The sequence below is a fragment of the Myxocyprinus asiaticus genome, chromosome 10 (assembly GCF_019703515.2).
Source record: "Myxocyprinus asiaticus isolate MX2 ecotype Aquarium Trade chromosome 10, UBuf_Myxa_2, whole genome shotgun sequence".
NCBI lineage: Eukaryota > Metazoa > Chordata > Actinopteri > Cypriniformes > Catostomidae > Myxocyprinus > Myxocyprinus asiaticus.
The window spans coordinates 49,486,348-49,503,784 of NC_059353.1; the positions used below are offsets into that span (position 1 = coordinate 49,486,348).

At 37.9% G+C, this 17,437-nt stretch overlaps 1 protein-coding gene and 1 pseudogene across 1 annotated transcript in view; both read right to left on the reverse strand.

The window, feature by feature from the left end:
* LOC127446918 (mitogen-activated protein kinase kinase kinase 13-like) overlaps window positions 1-17,437 on the reverse strand; it is an 84,696-nt gene that overhangs the window by 52,215 nt on the left and 15,044 nt on the right. The gene's annotated exons all lie outside the window — the stretch shown is intronic.
* Window positions 17,105-17,437, reverse strand: part of LOC127447610 (transient receptor potential cation channel subfamily M member 2-like) — a 53,452-nt pseudogene continuing 53,119 nt past the window's right edge.

The following is a 17,437-nucleotide window of genomic DNA, read 5'->3' on the forward strand; positions in this document are numbered from 1 at the left end:
ATCATTAAATGTCAAATCTCTAGGGTGTATGTGTGTGTGTGTGTGTGTGTTTGCTCATACTGGGGGATGTGCCCTGTCAAATGTGCCTCCCTCCAGCCACACCCTGAGGGTTCCTCGCACACCCCATATCGAGACAAAGACCCATCTCATTAACACCCTATTCTGCCCAATTAAAGCGTAACGGCACCCAAAACGACTCACTTCATGCAAGACTGAGGCCAGTCTCAGACATTAATAGTGGAATTGTAAATGAAGGTTAAAAAAACATTACATTAAATAAAGAACAATGGATCAGCTGGTGCGATATATAGACGACCCATATGTGTTTATTCAGCAGGGAGGCACGTACATATCTACCCAAAATTGCACAGAATCATTGAATTATGCAGTTTCGCTAATTCTAACCATTTGGAAAAAAGTTTGCCTATACAAAAAACCTACATAGCGAAAGAACACAACATTGGTAAGGTTAATTAATTGGCTGATATTTTATGCCTTGTCAATGGATAAAGTACATTTTCAATTCCCAAATATTTTTAAGAGAATAGAGTAAAAACTGTAAAATAATTAAAGTTGCATACATCTCCTTGGCGTTCATTAAATTATATTATATATTGGAAATCAGTCAAACAGCTCTCTAGATATCGGTATCTGAAAAACCCTTATCGGTTAACCACTAAATATAAATACATACAAGACATTAAATATAAAACAATACACAAATAGTTTTAGATTTAAAACCACATTTGGGAGTGGCTCAGATCGGATGCGGAAAACCATTCGTTCTCATCCGGGTTTTTTTTCGGTTTAACATTTTAAGAGGCATAATTTATGAGGTCACTGCATCTCAGAGCTGTCAAATTTGTATAGGTTATATCACTAAAACAATATTCTTACAAATAAGTTGATGCTTTCTTTATAAAGCTAACTTATTTTGATGTTAAGTATAACAAAAAATGGCCGTCCTTGTATGAAACTAGTACAAGACAAATGTGAGCCATCGATGTACCATAGCTAACAATTATAAGCAATATTGAGAATGTAAAAACAAATACTGTCCTTGTATGTTTATAGGAAACATACACGCAAACAAAGCGCATTTCTGTTTGCATACTGCGGGCCCTAACTAGTCAGCATATAAGAAATGAAAATGTATGTGAACCCTTTGGCATTTACCTGCATTTATGTTTAAACGTGTCTTAAAATCTGATTTGATCATAATCTAAGTTATAATAATGAACAAACACAATCAGTTTTAAATAATAACAAGCAAAATACTGTATTGTTCTTGTACATATTGAATACATCATTCAAACATACACAGTGTTGGTTGGAAAAAGTATGTGAACCCCTAAGCTAATGAGGTCAACAAAAGCTAATTAGTGTCAGGAGTTGGCAAACCTGGCATTTTTTACATTTTTAACTAAACGAGATTAGGAGGTGTGCGTTAGAGCTACTTTGACTTATAAAAAGCACCCAAACATTTTGAGTTTGCCATTCACAAGAAGCATCTGCTGATGTGAACCATGCCTCTCAAAAAAGATTTCAAAAGGCATACAATCAAGAATTGTTGCTTTGCATAAAGCTGGAAAGGGTTGCAAAGTTATCTCGAAGAGCTTAGATATTCATCTGTCCACAGTTAGACACATTGTCAATAAATGGAAACGATGTAGTACTATGGCTACTCTCTCTAGAAGTGGCCGTCCAGCCAAGATGACTCAAAGGGCAGGACACCACGAAGGAAGTCGCTGCTTTCCAACAAAAACATTGCTGCACTCCTGAAGTTTGCCCAAAACCACCTTGACACTCCACAATACTACTGGGAAAATGTTTTGTGGACTGATGAAACTAAGGTTGAATTGTTTGGGAAGAACACGCAGCACTACGTATGGCGTAAAAAGGGCACCGCATACCAACATGCAAACATCATCCCAACGGTGAAGAATGGTGGAGGGAGCTTCATGATTTGAGGCTGCTTTGCTGCTTCAGGGATTGGACCGCTTGCCATCAGAAGGAAAAATAAATTCCCAAGTTTATCAAGATATCCTACAGGATAATGTCAGGGTGGTTGTGTGGCATCTGAAGCTCAGTAGAAGTTGTGTGATGCAGCAGGACAATGACCCTAAACATCGAAGTAAATCCACTACAGAATGGCTTCAAAAGAAGAAAATCCACCTTTTGGAGTGTCCCAGTCAGAGCCCAGACATTAACCCAATAGAGATGCTGTGGAATGACCTCAGGAGAGTCGTTCACACCAGACATCCTAACAATATGTCTGAGCTGAAGCAGTTCTGTAAGGAAGAATGGTCCAAAATTCCTGAATGTTGTGCAGGTCTAATCCGCAGCTACCGGAAACTGCCAAAGGAGGATCGACCAGTTATTAAATCCAAGGGTTCACTTACTTTTTCCACAGCATTGTGAATGTTTAATGAGATGTGTTCAAAAAATGACATATTATAATTGTTTGTGTGTTGTTATCTTAAGCACATTGTGTTTGTCTATACTTGTGACTTTGATGAAGATGAGATCACATTTTATGACCAATTAATGCAGAAAACCAGCTAATTCCAAAGGGTTCACATACTTTTTCTTGCCACTGTGTGTGTATATATACATACATATTTCTGTGTGAGGAGAGTTAGAATCCAGAATTAAACTCTATATTCTATAAAAAACACATGCAATGACTGTTGGCATTAATGGCGTCTAGTATTTGCATTCCTTAAGAAATAGAAGTGCAATTCATTCTGAAAACAAGGCGGCACATTTTACATCCCTGTCACTTAACAGAAGGTCTTGTTCATTAATGTATCATATAATTTATGTTAATTACTTAATAAACGCATGCATAACTACTTCAGAGGTCTTGCTAATGAGGCTGGCAGAAGTGCCTTAAGTGTGGTTTTCAAATAATGTTGGATGAACTCACTTACCCATAATTTAACAGTCCTCACTTCATTAGTTTCAGTCTGACTAACAAAACACAAAATAACAGAAATCACACCAAAACAGACAGCAAACGACGTCTTTAACGTTCCTAAAACGTTCTTTAAAACGCATTTAGATTTTCCCTTACATAAATGTACTATTGTCCCAAAATACCATAGTCAATGCAGTTGTTGTTACTACTGTAAAATCATAATTTCAAGCTGAAGTGTGTCCATTAATGTAAAACCTGTATCGAATTGTGTTGAACAGTGACTAAACAGACTGCATTAACTTACAGGAGTGGCGAGCATGTTTGCTTAGCAAGTCAGTCCTGTTTGACATACCTGATAACATTCCAAAGTTCAAAGAATCAAAATTGCACATTCAGCACAATAAATAAAACAAACGTCTGAAGCTATACACTGTGCAGTTCCAGAAGTTTTAACACAACACTGGGCATTGTCTGTGTAGATGGTTTGGTGAGATGTTTGAGATACTGTATATACTAGATCACTTCCACTATCACTAGCCAGGGGCTTTCCAAATTAAGCTGCTTTATCAGTTTAACAATGTTAAAGTTCAAGTTCTCAGCAGTGTCCTTGTCTAGTCCTAAACTACAACATGGACATATTCTACTGAATGCAGAAATTAGTGCTGAGCAATATGACAAAAAATTACAATATATTCGGAAGGAATTGCGAACTTACGAGGAGCTGGCAAAATCTAATTTATCAACACTGTAAATATCACAATGATTTCATTGCAAATATTATTTTAAACATCATGTTTCACAAAGATTATTTTCGCAATCCTTTTCTTGCAGGAATGAAAAAGCATTCAAAAGGAGATGTTTTAATATTTAATAGGCTAATATACTAATATATGTAGGTGTTAAATGTAAATGTAAAAGTGTTAAAGTTGACAAGTTTGATTCAGCCAAGAATTTTCATTTTCATTTTTCAGATCAGTGTGTCCACAATTTTCATTTTCGGCCAAGAATTTTTATTTTCGGTTTTCAGATCCACGTGTCCAGAATTTTTGATTTTCGGTCAAGAATTTTCATTTTCAGTTTTCAGATCCACGTGTGCCCAGAATTTTCGATTTCGGTCAAGAATTGTAATTTTCGGCCAAGAATTTTTATTTTCGATTTTCAGATCAGTGAGTCCAGAATTTTGGGTTTCATTCAAGAATTTTCATTTTCGGTTTTCAGATCAGTGTGCCCAGAATTTTCAATTTCGGTCAAGAATTGTAATTTTCGGCAAAGAATTTTTATTTTCGATTTTCAGATCAGTGTCCACAATTTTCATTTTCGGCCAAGAATTGTTATTTTCAGTTTTCAGCCCAGTATGTCCAGTATTTTTGATTTCGGTCAAGAATTTTCATTTTCATTTTTCAGATCAGTGAGTCCAGAATTTTTGGTTTCATTCAAGAATTTTCATTTTCGGTTTTCAGATCCGCGTGTCCAGAATTTTCGATTTCAGTCAAGAATTTTCAGTTTTCAGATCAGTGTGTCCAGAATTTTCAGTTTCGGCCAAGAATTTTTATTTTCGATTTTCAGATCAGTGTCCACAATTTTCATTTTCGGCCAAGAACTGTTATTTTCACTTTTCAGATCAGTGATGTCCAGAATTTTCGATTTCGGTCAAGAATTTTCATTTTCAGTTTTCAGATCAGTGTGTCCAGAATTTTCGATTTCGATCAAGAATTTTTGGTGTTCAGATCAGTGTGTCCAGAATTTTTGGTCTCGGACAAGAATGTTCGTTTTCGGTTTTCAGATCCGCGTGTCCAGAATTTTCAGTTTCGGTCAAGAATTTTTGGTGTTCAGATCCACGTGTCCAGAATTTTCGATTTCGGTCAAGAATTTTCAGTTTTCAGGTCAGTGTGTCCAGAATTTTCGGTTTCGGTCAAGAATTTTCATTTATGGTTTTCAGATCAGTGTGTCCAGAATTTTCATTTTCAGCCAAGAATTTTTATTTTCGGTTTTCAGATCAGTGTGTCCAGAATTTTCAATTTCGGTTAAGAATTTTCGGTTTTCAGATCCGCGTGTCCAGAATTTTCGATTTCGGTCAAGAATTTTCAGTTTTCAGATCCGCGTGTCCAGAATTTTCGATTCGGTCAAGAATTTTCAGTTTTCAGATCAGTGTGTCCAGAATTTTCGGTTTCGGTCAAGAATTTTCATTTTCGGTTTTCAGATCAGTGAGTCCAGAATTTTCGGTTTCGGTCAAGAATTTTCATTTTCGGTTTTCAGATCAGTGAGTCCACAATTTTCGATTTCGGTCAAGAATTTTCAGTTTTCAGATCAGTGAGTCCAGAATTTTCGGTTTCGGTCAAGAATTTTCATTTTCAGTTTTCAGATCAGTGTGTCCAGAAATTTTGGTCTCGGACAAGAATGTTCGTTTTCGGTTTTCAGATCAGTGTGTCCAGAATTTTCGGTTTCGGTCAAGAATTTTCATTTCTGGTTTTCAGATCAGTGTGTCCAGAATTTTCGGTTTCGGTCAAGAATTTTCATTTCTGGTTTTCAGATCAGTGAGTCCAGAATTTCTCTGGTTTCGGATCAGGTGTCAGAATTTTCATTTTCGGTTTTCAGATCAGTGAGTCCACAATTTTCGATTTCGGTCAAGAATTTTCAGTTTTCAGATCAGTGAGTCCAGAATTTTCGGTTTCGGTCAAGAATTTTCATTTTCGGTTTTCAGATCAGTGAGTCCAGAATTTTCGGTTTCGGTCAAGAATTTTCATTTTCGGTTTTCAGATCAGTGAGTCCACAATTTTCGATTTCGGTCAAGAATTTTCAGTTTTCAGATCCGCGTGTCCAGAATTTTCGATTTCGGTCAAGAATTTTCAGTTTTCAGATCAGTGTGTCAAGAATTTTCATTTTCAGCCAAGAATTTTTATTTTCGGTTTTCAGATCAGTGAGTCCACAATTTTCGGTTTCGGTCAAGAATTTCATTTTTGGTTTTCAGATCAGTGTGTCAAGAATTTTCATTTTCAGCCAAGAATTTTCATTTTTGGTTTTCAGCCCAGCGTGTCCAGAATTTTCATTTTCAGTTTTCAGATTCTGAAGTTTTATCGCATTAAAACTGACTTTTTACTATAGCCTTTAGCATTTATTTTTGTTACTTTTCAAATGCCTTTTATGTATAGATTTGATGTATTTTTATGTATAGGTTTTAGTCTCATCCCAGACCCAGACTTTCAATATTAATCTATGAAAATCCATTATGAAAATAAAAATTACTACATGTTGAAAACTATGATAATCTAAATACAGAGTAGGCTAAAATAAACAAACCATTTCTATATTTATTGTGTGGAAATTATTTCTATAAATGTTTCAAAAACTACTACTGTCCCACAGTTGTCGAGTCATTTCCACCATTTTGCACCTAATAACATTTTTCCAAAAGTGAGTTCACTTGTTTACCATGTCGCATGCTTGAGATGAAATATGAGACAAGTGATGTTCGAAGAAAAAGAACAATCTGGGTGATTATTACTTAATTTCACTTTATACATTTTTCAAAATTATGCAAAAAGTGTGAACATTTTATTTAATTGTGTGTACTCAGGATACATAAAATGTTAATTAACCTTAGCAAGAAAAAGGAGTAGGGAATTTTATTTCAAAAACGTCACAAATGTTTATTAAACACAATACCGAATTTGAGATGTGCTGGAAATGGCACTGTGGTGGGAATTTTCATGACAAAAAAAAGACAAAAATCTCCTGTGATGCATGTACAAACATCATTGGACATTGTTAGTAGACAAATTTAAAAAACAATTAGTATTAATAATTTTTTTTTTTTTTAAGAAGTCCACAGTAATAAGTGTCCAAAGTTGAAGAAACACCCATACCTATTCTTCATTCTGTTTGTTCAGTGAAAAACATGCCTAAATTGTTATTACTGGATTTTTACTGGATTTTAGATCTTGCATTAAACTTTTTCATTTTCTTTGCATCTCTGAGCAAATACAAGAAAATTTAGATTCAAATCAAATATCGTCAAAAGGTTGATTTTATTTGTTATTTTTAGGTTATTTTTGCCAGACATCGGCATGAGGACTGAAATATATCTTAAGACAATTTGGCCCAAATGGGGCTGATTTGTAAGGTATCCAGCACTGGGTCGGCTCCGTTACAGTCTCTCATTAATATTTCAGAACCATCGGAACACACACACTGACAGCTCTTGTGTCCCTAACATGAATAAGAGAAATGCAGCATTAGAACAAGGACGGGAATGACTTTACCCTGTTCCAGTAAACCACCAGTTCTCTCACGGTCACAAACACACAAGACATGGTCAAAGTCATCTATAACTGCAATAATAAACAACAACAACAACAACAAAATAAAATAGCGATGGATGATTACTGGTCTCTTAGAATCATTTTTCTATACCTAGCTACATTTTCCAAACAGCCCAAAAGGTGATGTAGATTGCAAAGTATGAGGGAATTATAATGCAAAAGTACAAAATAAGTAGAAACAGAAGCAGTGTCATCATGAAATAAAGCAGAGCTGGATCTGGCATTCCACTTAAGCAAAACTTGCATGTCAGAGCGTTTAAAAAGGAAACACCCCAACGTTATATCTTTAATGCATCCTTTACTGAAGTTCAAATAATAAGGAAGCATGTTATATAACTAAACTCTGAAACTGGGACTTCTGTCCAATCAGTGGCGCTTCTACGAGTCGTGTGAAGTGACCCAACCTAAAGGCGGGTGCACACTGTACGATTTTGGCCAAGACAAATTTTGGGAATCCTGAAGGATTTCTGTCATCGCAGGGCAAAATCGGCAATCTTACAACGTTCAGTGTGACATGTTCACAGATGGCCAATTAATAGCCTTTGTGATGATCTTCAGCCTCCTGGCAGTGTCAGAAATTTAGCATCACAGCCATATAGTGTGACTGCTATTACAATGGCCAGATGAGATATTCCCTCCTCTCACACCCCAATTCACTTGGAAAGAAACCTGCTCCATGTTTGCAAAATCCATCTTTCTTGTAAATGTTAGCCTTTGCTCATGATGGAGTGGTATTAGAGCAATGGAAATGCTGATGTCCTGACTTTCAGAGAGAGAAAAAAAAAAAATGTTCCTTTGTGGTGGGCAAATTTCGCCGTTTCGCTTCTATTCTGCAACACTCAAAACGACCTGGGTAGCTCAGTGGTAAAATACGTTATCTACCACCCCTGGAGTTCGCTAGCTCGCTAGTTCGAATCCCAGGGTGTGCTGAGTGAGTCCAGCCAGGTCTCCTAAGCAACCAAATTGGCCCGGTTGCTAGGGAGGGTAGAGTCACATGGAGTAACCTCCTCGTGGTCGCTATAATGTGGTTCTCGCTCTCTGTGGGGCGCGTGGTGAGGTGTGCGTGGTTGCCGCGGTGGATGGCGTGAAGCCTATGTCTCCATGGCAATGCGCTCAACAAGCTACGTGATAAGATGCGTGGGTTGATGGTCTCAGACGCGGAGGCAACTGGGATTCGTCCTCCACCACCCGGACTGAGGCGAATCACTACGCCACCACGAGGACTTAATGCACATTGGGAATTGGGCATTCCAAATTGGGAGAAAAATCCAAAAAGTGTTCCCGTAACACGAGTCACGTTCACTGACTGGGACGATTGGGACAACAGTCGGCTATGATGTATATCATACAGTCTGACAAGCAACAATCGTAAAGGACTATTATAAATCGTAGTGTGCACCCGCCTTAAGTGGGAGAAACTGAAACTGCACCCGGCTGATGAACACTCGTTTGCTGCAGCTAGATTATAACGTGATTGCTTGCGACATATTCAATTATAATATACTGTATGTGTCACGGTGTGTATCTTATTGTGAAGAAAATTGGCAATGCGCAGCTCTATATAGAAGAGTTAAAGCTGGATCGAAGTGAACAAAGGTGAGAGAGGGTAGTCTTCGCCCCATTATACACTGGTTTGTTTTCCAAAATAATATCTAAAACTCCTTTAAAATAAAGTACATTTACTTTAGCAGCTATACTGCAGAAGACAAAAATTGCTATCAGAGAATGTTGAATATAATATTAAAAATACAAATATTTTAAAATATCAAAAAACCCTTAAAACAAGATACATTTACCTGAGAAGCAGCATATGAGATATTTAGATTTGCTTTCAGAGAATATATCTTGAATATGAGAATCTTTTTTCTTTACTGCACTGGCAGAAGTATAACCAAGCTGAAAAAAATACACTTATATTCAAGATATATTCTCTGAAAGCAAGTCTAAACATGTTATATGTTGCTTCTCAAGTAAATGTATCTTGTTTTTAGGATTTTTAGATTATTTTAAAATGGAAAACAAGACAAAAACTCTTAATAAAAGGATTTTTTTGCAATGAATTTTTTTACTGAATGAAACATAGTTTTTCTTTTTTTCGTGTAATTCAGTGAATGTCATTTAGAGGTATTTTTATAAGATGATTTTGTCCTCTTTATTGTTAGTAAGCACGTTTAATACCACCTTTTAACTCAGGGCACAAGCTGAATAATCGGTTAAGACTTATCACTCGAATAGTCGAATAATCATTAGATTAGTCGATTATCGAAATAATCGTTAGTTGCAGCCCTATTATCGGCTAAGTTTAGGTTTAAGATTTTACAAAGAAAAGGTACGTTATTTTATCACACTAAAATAATATTAACGCTCATATTGTTTACGTCGTGTCTATACTTTTGAAACAGTGAGTATTTTAATGTTTACAGATTGGCCCACATTGACTTCCATTGTAAGTGACTCACTGGAGGAACCCAGATTTTTGCTTTTGTAGTAAAAAGAAGGCACAAGTTGAAATAATGTTCTGTGGTAATCAACATTATGCCACAATTGCTGTCAATAGAGCTCAACTTGTATTGAACCCGGAATATTCCTCAAGTCCGATACTGTATACAACCTATTCACCATAATGCCGTAACACTTAAAAGGTTCATGTACAGTTCAAAGTCAATTGTGCATGTGCCAAAACACACAGGCACTCACCAATCACACACACATACTGTGTATTAAAGATCAAATGATAGTTGGCAGGGATTCTTCAGGGGTTCAGGGTGTGTATCACACACTCTTTAGACATGCATGAGTCTGTGTAACACGTCCAGTCCAAGCCTGCCAATGGCTGACAGACAGACAGAGTCTGAGATTACAGTGCTCGCTGATCGCCTCGTCAGGTCTGGGTGCAGGCGAGTTATGTAACAATGACTTTGTTAAACAGTAGTGAGAGAGTCTATCCAAAAGCGCCATTCAATATGGAGTCATGCAAAACATTGTTCAGTGAAGAACAAAGTAACCCTGAGCATTGCACTATTAGTCACTCTTAATTATTAGACTACTTTTTTATTTATTTATTTTTTTTTAACACACTTTAGAATAATAGCAAAGTCAACAAAACGATCAAATAACACCATTGGAAGTATGGGAATTACGTTCGATATTAGTATTGCTGACAAATATGAGTTTAAGCATTTATATAAAAATGTCAAATGTTAAAGATAGTGGATACTATCACAATAATTACAGATTCTAGAGGAGTGTGACCTGAAATGAACTACAAGCATAAAAACACAAAGACATGGACGACATTCATTCATCTCACTGAAAAGTCAAGAGATTTCGAAAAGGTCAATAAAAAACAAGGGGAAGACCAGAGAGAGTGATGACTTGAATACTAATGCTAAGAGAGAGAGAGATCATGTCATGATCCTGATAAGAACTTCAATGTTTTTACTGATTAGGCTGATTATTCAGCCAATATTTGACCAGTTCGAGATTATTGGCGTTGTCAATATAGTGTTAGCACCTCATGTTGTCAGTTCCAATCTATCAACAGCTTTGTCAATGGACAGTGCTTGTGGTTGACCGATATGGATTTTTCAGTGCCTACTGCCAACGCCGATCATTTAATTGCAGGATGCCAGTAAAATGCAGATAACTGGGGCTAGTTGTCACAATTTTTACTCCAGTGAATATTTCTCAGGGTAGGTTTATTTCTCAAAAGGCAATTTCTGAATAGGAACATACCTTAAAGTCTTGGTTACAAAAAAACAAAAAACAAAAACGGAACATTTATTCCATTACTGAGATACGGTTCATTGAACACACATCGGGTCTCATGTACACCTGCACCCGACCACATGTAAATCGTGCGTAAGACGTCCGAACATGTCGTGTTCTTTCAGGCAAACTGTCATGACTACATTTTAATAGAAGTGTAATTAAATAAGTAATGAAAAAATTTACTAACAATTGTGTGAAATTAACCTTAAAAAATAACTAAGAAGAAAAAGCTTAGTTTTCTTTTTAAACGATAGCCTAGACTTTAGAAAAGTTTCTTTACTGCTTGATAATTTTCTCTCAGCTCTGCTTATCGTTTTTCCAGTAGATGTGCTTGATTTTTCTCAAAGAAATTAATGCCTTCTAATGTGACTGGTGGACAGATTTTTTTATATATGGGCTCTATAAATTAGGTTTCATAATTAGTATAGGCGTCGGTAAATCACGTTCAGTTGATAACGTAAGTTCAATGCTAATGCTGTTAAATCTATAAATAAACATCGCAGGCAGGTGCATACACAATACAACGGGGAAAAAAACAGAAAAAGCCTGCACATTGTCGTATTACTTGCAAATCTGTGATATCTTGCAGCGTTTCGGTCAAAGATCTTCTTCAGGCGTTCTGTTTATTTAGTATATAATTTAAAATAAAAGTATATCACTGTTACCATCATGATTTACTCGAAGTTTCACAAATGATGCTGGCGATGCACTGAACTGAACCAAAGAAGGTTAATGGTGGTGAACATCCTCCTCCTGGTTTTACACTCATGTCAAACCATTTTTATTGACTTGAAAACTGTTTGATTCACAAAAGAGCGTCATCATATGACAGCAAAAACATGCAATGACAGTAACTCACTGTGACGAGGAGGAGGGCGTGGCCGGGCCGTGATGGAGCACGGCCAGCGCTGAATCAGCTGATCAGCGGGAGAGCGAGATAAGGGGAAGCCGGATACACCGGTTCGAGAGAGAGAGAGAGAGAGACGTACGCGGCCGCGTTGCATGTGTGTCTGTGTTTATGTTTGTTTTAAGTTAAGCTGGACATTAAAACTTTATGTTGACTGTTCTGCCAGTTCCTGCCTCCTCCTTGCCCGTCCTTTATACTGTTACAGTGGTGCCGAAACCCGGGAGGGAGGAGGGATGCACTGTCACGGAGTTCTCACCGCTGCCATCCACCAAGGGAGCAGCCATGGCCGACTGCTTGGGGACGGAGGGGGTCGCTGCCAGCCGCTGAGAGCCGGAGGAACCACGGCCGTCTGCCGAGAAAGGGAGGACAGGTTCCGTCCTCCAGGGGCCGGAGGAGCCATTGAGGACCGGGTGACAGCGCGTCCGGGAGCTGGCGAGCAAGCTCTTCTTTCTCTCACTCTACTCTCTCGCTCTCTCTCTCTCTCTCTGTGTCTCAGCTTGCCCTTTCCCTCTCTCCTCGTCTCCCCCCCAGGTTCGCAGGAGGCGGGGTGGAGCACCGGTGGCACCCTCCGGCCTGAATCGGGCGGGGGAGGAGTGTGACGTGGAGGAGGGCGTGGCCGGTCCGTGACGATGCACAGCCGGTGCAGAATCAGCTGATCAGCGTGATAAAGGGCAGCCAGAGATGCCGGTTCGAGAGAGAGTGAGACGCACATGGCTGCGTTGCATGCGTCTCTGTGTTTGACACAGTTTGTTTGTTTGTTTTAAGTTAAGTTGGCCATTAAAACTTTGCTGAATGTTCTGTCGGTTCCCGCCGCCTCCTTGCCCATCCTTATACTGTTACACCCACTTTATTTGTGATGCTATTGTGTTTGCTAAATCAACATTTTACAATGTGAATGCACTAAAAACTATTTCATTACTGTTCCACACTGATGTTAACAGCATTTACTAGAGAGTCTGTTGCCTTCCTTATATGGTGTTTTCATGGGCGTGGATTATGATAATTGTGAATGAACGTGCACACGCCCCCTCTTTAAGAATGTTTGGAATTCATTCAATTACTCCCAATTTACTGATATAAGTTTCATGATTATAATTTTATAAAAACACGTACATTCATTCTTCTGTTAAACCTTGCATATTATTTAAAGTTGTTTTAAACCTGTTCCCACATCAACACACCATCACAACCAAAGCAAAATTCATGAAACACCAAAAATAGTAAAAAGAGTAACATACAAAAATATCAAAACACTGTTTCGACCAACAAAAATTGCAATTATTAAATTGTATAATTGTGTAATTTACATTTACATGCCCTGGTAACAATGTGACAACATGCCCTGACCTGACTGTCAGGAAAAATACAGATTCTGAACTGACACGTAGGAGTGTTAACACTTAATTCCCCAACACGATAACCTCAAAATTGTTGAACATCAGCCAATTTGTAGGTCTGGCCAACATATCGATAGATAGCGAAGAGGAGTGAGCAGATCAGGGATGGAAGAAAAGGAAAATGGATAGTGTGGGAGCAGTGATTTTTATGCCTCCACTCGTGTGTTAATGCGCTCCCCATGAGACGCTGCAGGCACTAGTAATTATAGTAACACACACAGACATACATGAATGTATGATACAACAGCAAACACACACCAAAGCAAAATAACTTTTAGCCCTCAGAAAAAGTACACAGTCATAAGGGCTGTTTGCTTAATACACTCCTCTTTGGCATTGAATGCATACAATAACAACAAGGTGGAAGCACATCACAAGCACATTCTAGGAATTACCTGTTCTGGATTTATACAAGCTAGACTAGACTAGACTACTCCCAGAAAACGCCCAGACTCGAGCATAAACTAAAAGGTGTGTAATTATATAGCACTAGTGGCAAAAATAGTTACTGTTTTCAAACAAGTTTCCAACATCACCCCCATCTACCATTGATGAGCCATTAACAGGAAGTGCCATTCTGTTCTGTGTCACGTACTTGGTGCCATCTCCTGGTGGCCATATGTAATTAGAGTGAACGATCTTCCCTGCCCATATTTGGATGACTTCAGCAATCTGAATCCTAACACAATTGGTTTAGCGTTCCATGACGCTGGACAACGTACAACATCTTTTACAATAAATTCATCTGATCCAGAAAAGCTAACGTGCTGTATGCACATCGTGCTTCCTGTGGATTATCTTAAGATCTATGCATCCGATTACATTTTGTGTTCACTCGTTTTAAAGATAATCACCTCCTTTAAGTAATGGATGTAACGTTTAATGTTCTGTTTATTTTTCGTGAAGTTTAAGCGAAACCGCGGCAAATAAGCAACAGCTGTTAACACGTAACATATGTCGAAGTCATATATTATTACTCGCTATATTTTTGTCTGTAAGTAAAACAAATAGGCTGGTTGTATTCTACTCTTTGAGAACTTTCCAACGATATATGACACATGGCTATTTGATGAGTCTGATGTTTTTACTGATTACAATAATATGTACAGTGCAAAATGATTAATAAATTATCAAAACGGAAAACTTTTGATTTGTCTGCAAATTTCAAAGCACTTGTTCAGTTTTGGTCATAATGCCTACATGCATTGTAAAGTAGAGCTTCTAAGTTTTCAGACGATACCTGTTTTGTGTTGATCAAAACTGCAGTTATTAATGGAGTGGTGGTGGTGTAGTGGACTAAAGCACTGAACTGGTAAGCAGAAAGTTGTTGGTTTGATCCCCACAGCCACCACCATTGTGTGGGCATTTAACTCCAGGTTGCTCCAGGGGGACTGTTCCTGTAATAAGGGCACTGTGAGTCGCTTTGGATAAAAGCGTCTGCCAAATGCATAAATGTAAAATTAATATTGATCTTTCTTTTTTTTTTTCATCCGAGCTTAAAGGGTTAAATACAGACCTACCGTGTGCTCCGAGGTTGTTAATCAATGGTATATGCTTCCGCTGAAGCCATTAGTCCATGTTATTTCAACTTCCTTTTTTTTATTGTGTTGAATTTCTGGTGAAGAACTACACTACCCATGATTCTGAGGGGGAAAATTCACCAATCAGAGAATCACAGCAAACAAACTGCAGCAAAAGAGCTCTTCAGCGACCGCCCACTCCTATGATGCACAGAGAGTCGGTATCTCTACTCCGCGTCTGAGACAGTCAATCCTCACATCTTATCACAAAATTGGGATTACTGTCAGGATTACAAGTTTTCATTTTCTTGACAAAGTGATTCAGACAGCTGTTTGTTTAGAGTGAGAGATGGTTTAGATGCACATTCACTTCGGGTTCTCTCTCATGACTCACTTGAGTCAGGAGCGCCTCCTACTGTCGCATGTGCAAATAAAACCTGTCTTACATCAGCACTCTGCTCTCGAGGCAAACAGCTGCTTCATCGCGATGGCCACGGAAGAACATGCATTATTCGCTCTTTAAAAGAGAAAAGCAAAACAACATTAAAGTTCAATGGAATTTATGCCTTCCAGCTGTGAAGATGCTCTCATTATCCAAGGACCTGAGAATTTGAAGGTAATAAGAGCCACACAGAAATCACATTAGCTAGCTTAGCTAAAATTAGTTGATGGGTTAAAAATGAGAGTGACGAGGAGGGCGGTGTGCATCCTCACGGCCTGGCCATGCCCCCCTCCTAGTCACAATGAGCTTGCCTTAGTGCTCAAAGAAATCCGTGGCCCTCGTCATTTGGCGAGAGCAGGAATAGCTAACAATACTGACACGATTTGCACATCATTGCTGGTACGGCATAGAAATCCCCTGGTTTGAATGGTTGCAAATGCGAAGTGTACTATATTAGCCAGGACGTCCTGTATGTTGTTCTGTATTGAAGCTGAAAAAATTACCCCTCCCCCAGGTGAACTGTACTTAAACTTTCATCATTTAAGAAAAAATAAAGTTTTGAATATGTATTTTAAGTTCAATGAAGAATGATCTGATTTTGATAAATTATTGTTGAGAACAGTTCAAATGTCTGGGTGAGGGAGACATTCTGGCAAATGTAACACGTTCAACACTTATAGTAATTAGGAATAAGTAATTGAAAAGACGCACTAAGGGGCCGTTTACACGACAACGTTTTCAACTAAAAACTGAAAACTTTTTATGTCTGTTCGTTTACACGACAACGTTGTTTTGGGGCCTGAAAACACAAATGTTTGCAAACGAGTTTCAAAGTGCAAGTTTTTGAAAACGATGGCGTTATCATCTCCGTGTAAACATACAAAAACACGAATTTGTGAAAGCGATGACGTCATGTGCACACGTATTACGTGTTCAGTCTATAGGCATTCGCGCGAGTACTTCAAAATGCGCGAGACATTCAAAACTACAATGGTGGACTCCAGGACTGTGTTTGTGCTGCTCAAGATTTTGAGTTTATTGACGCTTCTCCAACAAAGTAATTGTAGAAATAAAGCAAACTCATCGTCCGTCCAGACAAAACTGCTCGATGCTTTCGCCATCTTCATTGATTGTATTCACCACTCTGTGGAAGAACGCTTATGCGCGCAGATGCGTAGTGTTTCTTTACAAAGTGACATCGCCAACTACTGGCCTGGCATGCGTAATACAGCGTTTTTAGTCGTTTTGCGGATCCGTGTGAACGGGGATCATTTTGACAACATCGTCTGTACGTGAAACTTTTCAAAAACGCAAAAGGAAAAAGGTTTCCGTTTTTAGTACATCATTGTCGTGTAAATGTACCCTAAAATTTTAAATCTGTTTTGATCTATTCTTTAAAACTAGACTTTTTCTTTTTGGAATCAAAAGTTTTTTCCCCTTTAAAATCCTCAAATAGAAACATAGAAATCAGCCATAAACTGTTAGCTGGTGATGTTTGACTTTGGATCATGAGCACGCAGAGGAAAGACATTTAGAGCATTTAATTATGACAATAATAACGATGATGATGATGATGATAGCGTGTGATCTACCTATTGAATAATGAATAGTGCAAATTACAATTGCCTATACACACTAACTGCAATACATGGTAGAATTACACTTTGCAGTGTTTTTGAATCTGAGGTATATCCGGTAAGATTTAGTTTAATGTTAACCAGGATATAATTCAGTGCATCTGCTCTGATTATATTTCCTTTATGAGAAATCTCCTTTTTCTGTAGCAGACAGAGAACTCACCTGATTTCTTTAAAAATACTGAGTTGTTCTACATTAACAGGTAGGGTGCAGCGTCCATGTTTCTTTTCCTTAGATACCCTGTATAATAACAGATACAACAGGACACATAATATTACTCAAACATGTCCTGTTTGCATTCAAGGCATAATTTAATGTTGTGTGCATATTGATTTGAGCTTGACTTTATTTACATGCGTATGTGCCCTTGTGGTAATCCAAAAGTAATTAAAAGTAATCTGATTGCATTACTTTCACATCTCTCTAACTGGATTACATTACTGATTACATTTACTGTTAAGTAATCAGTAATATGTAACAGATCACATTAAAAAGTAACCCTCCCAACCCTGTTTGCATTTAT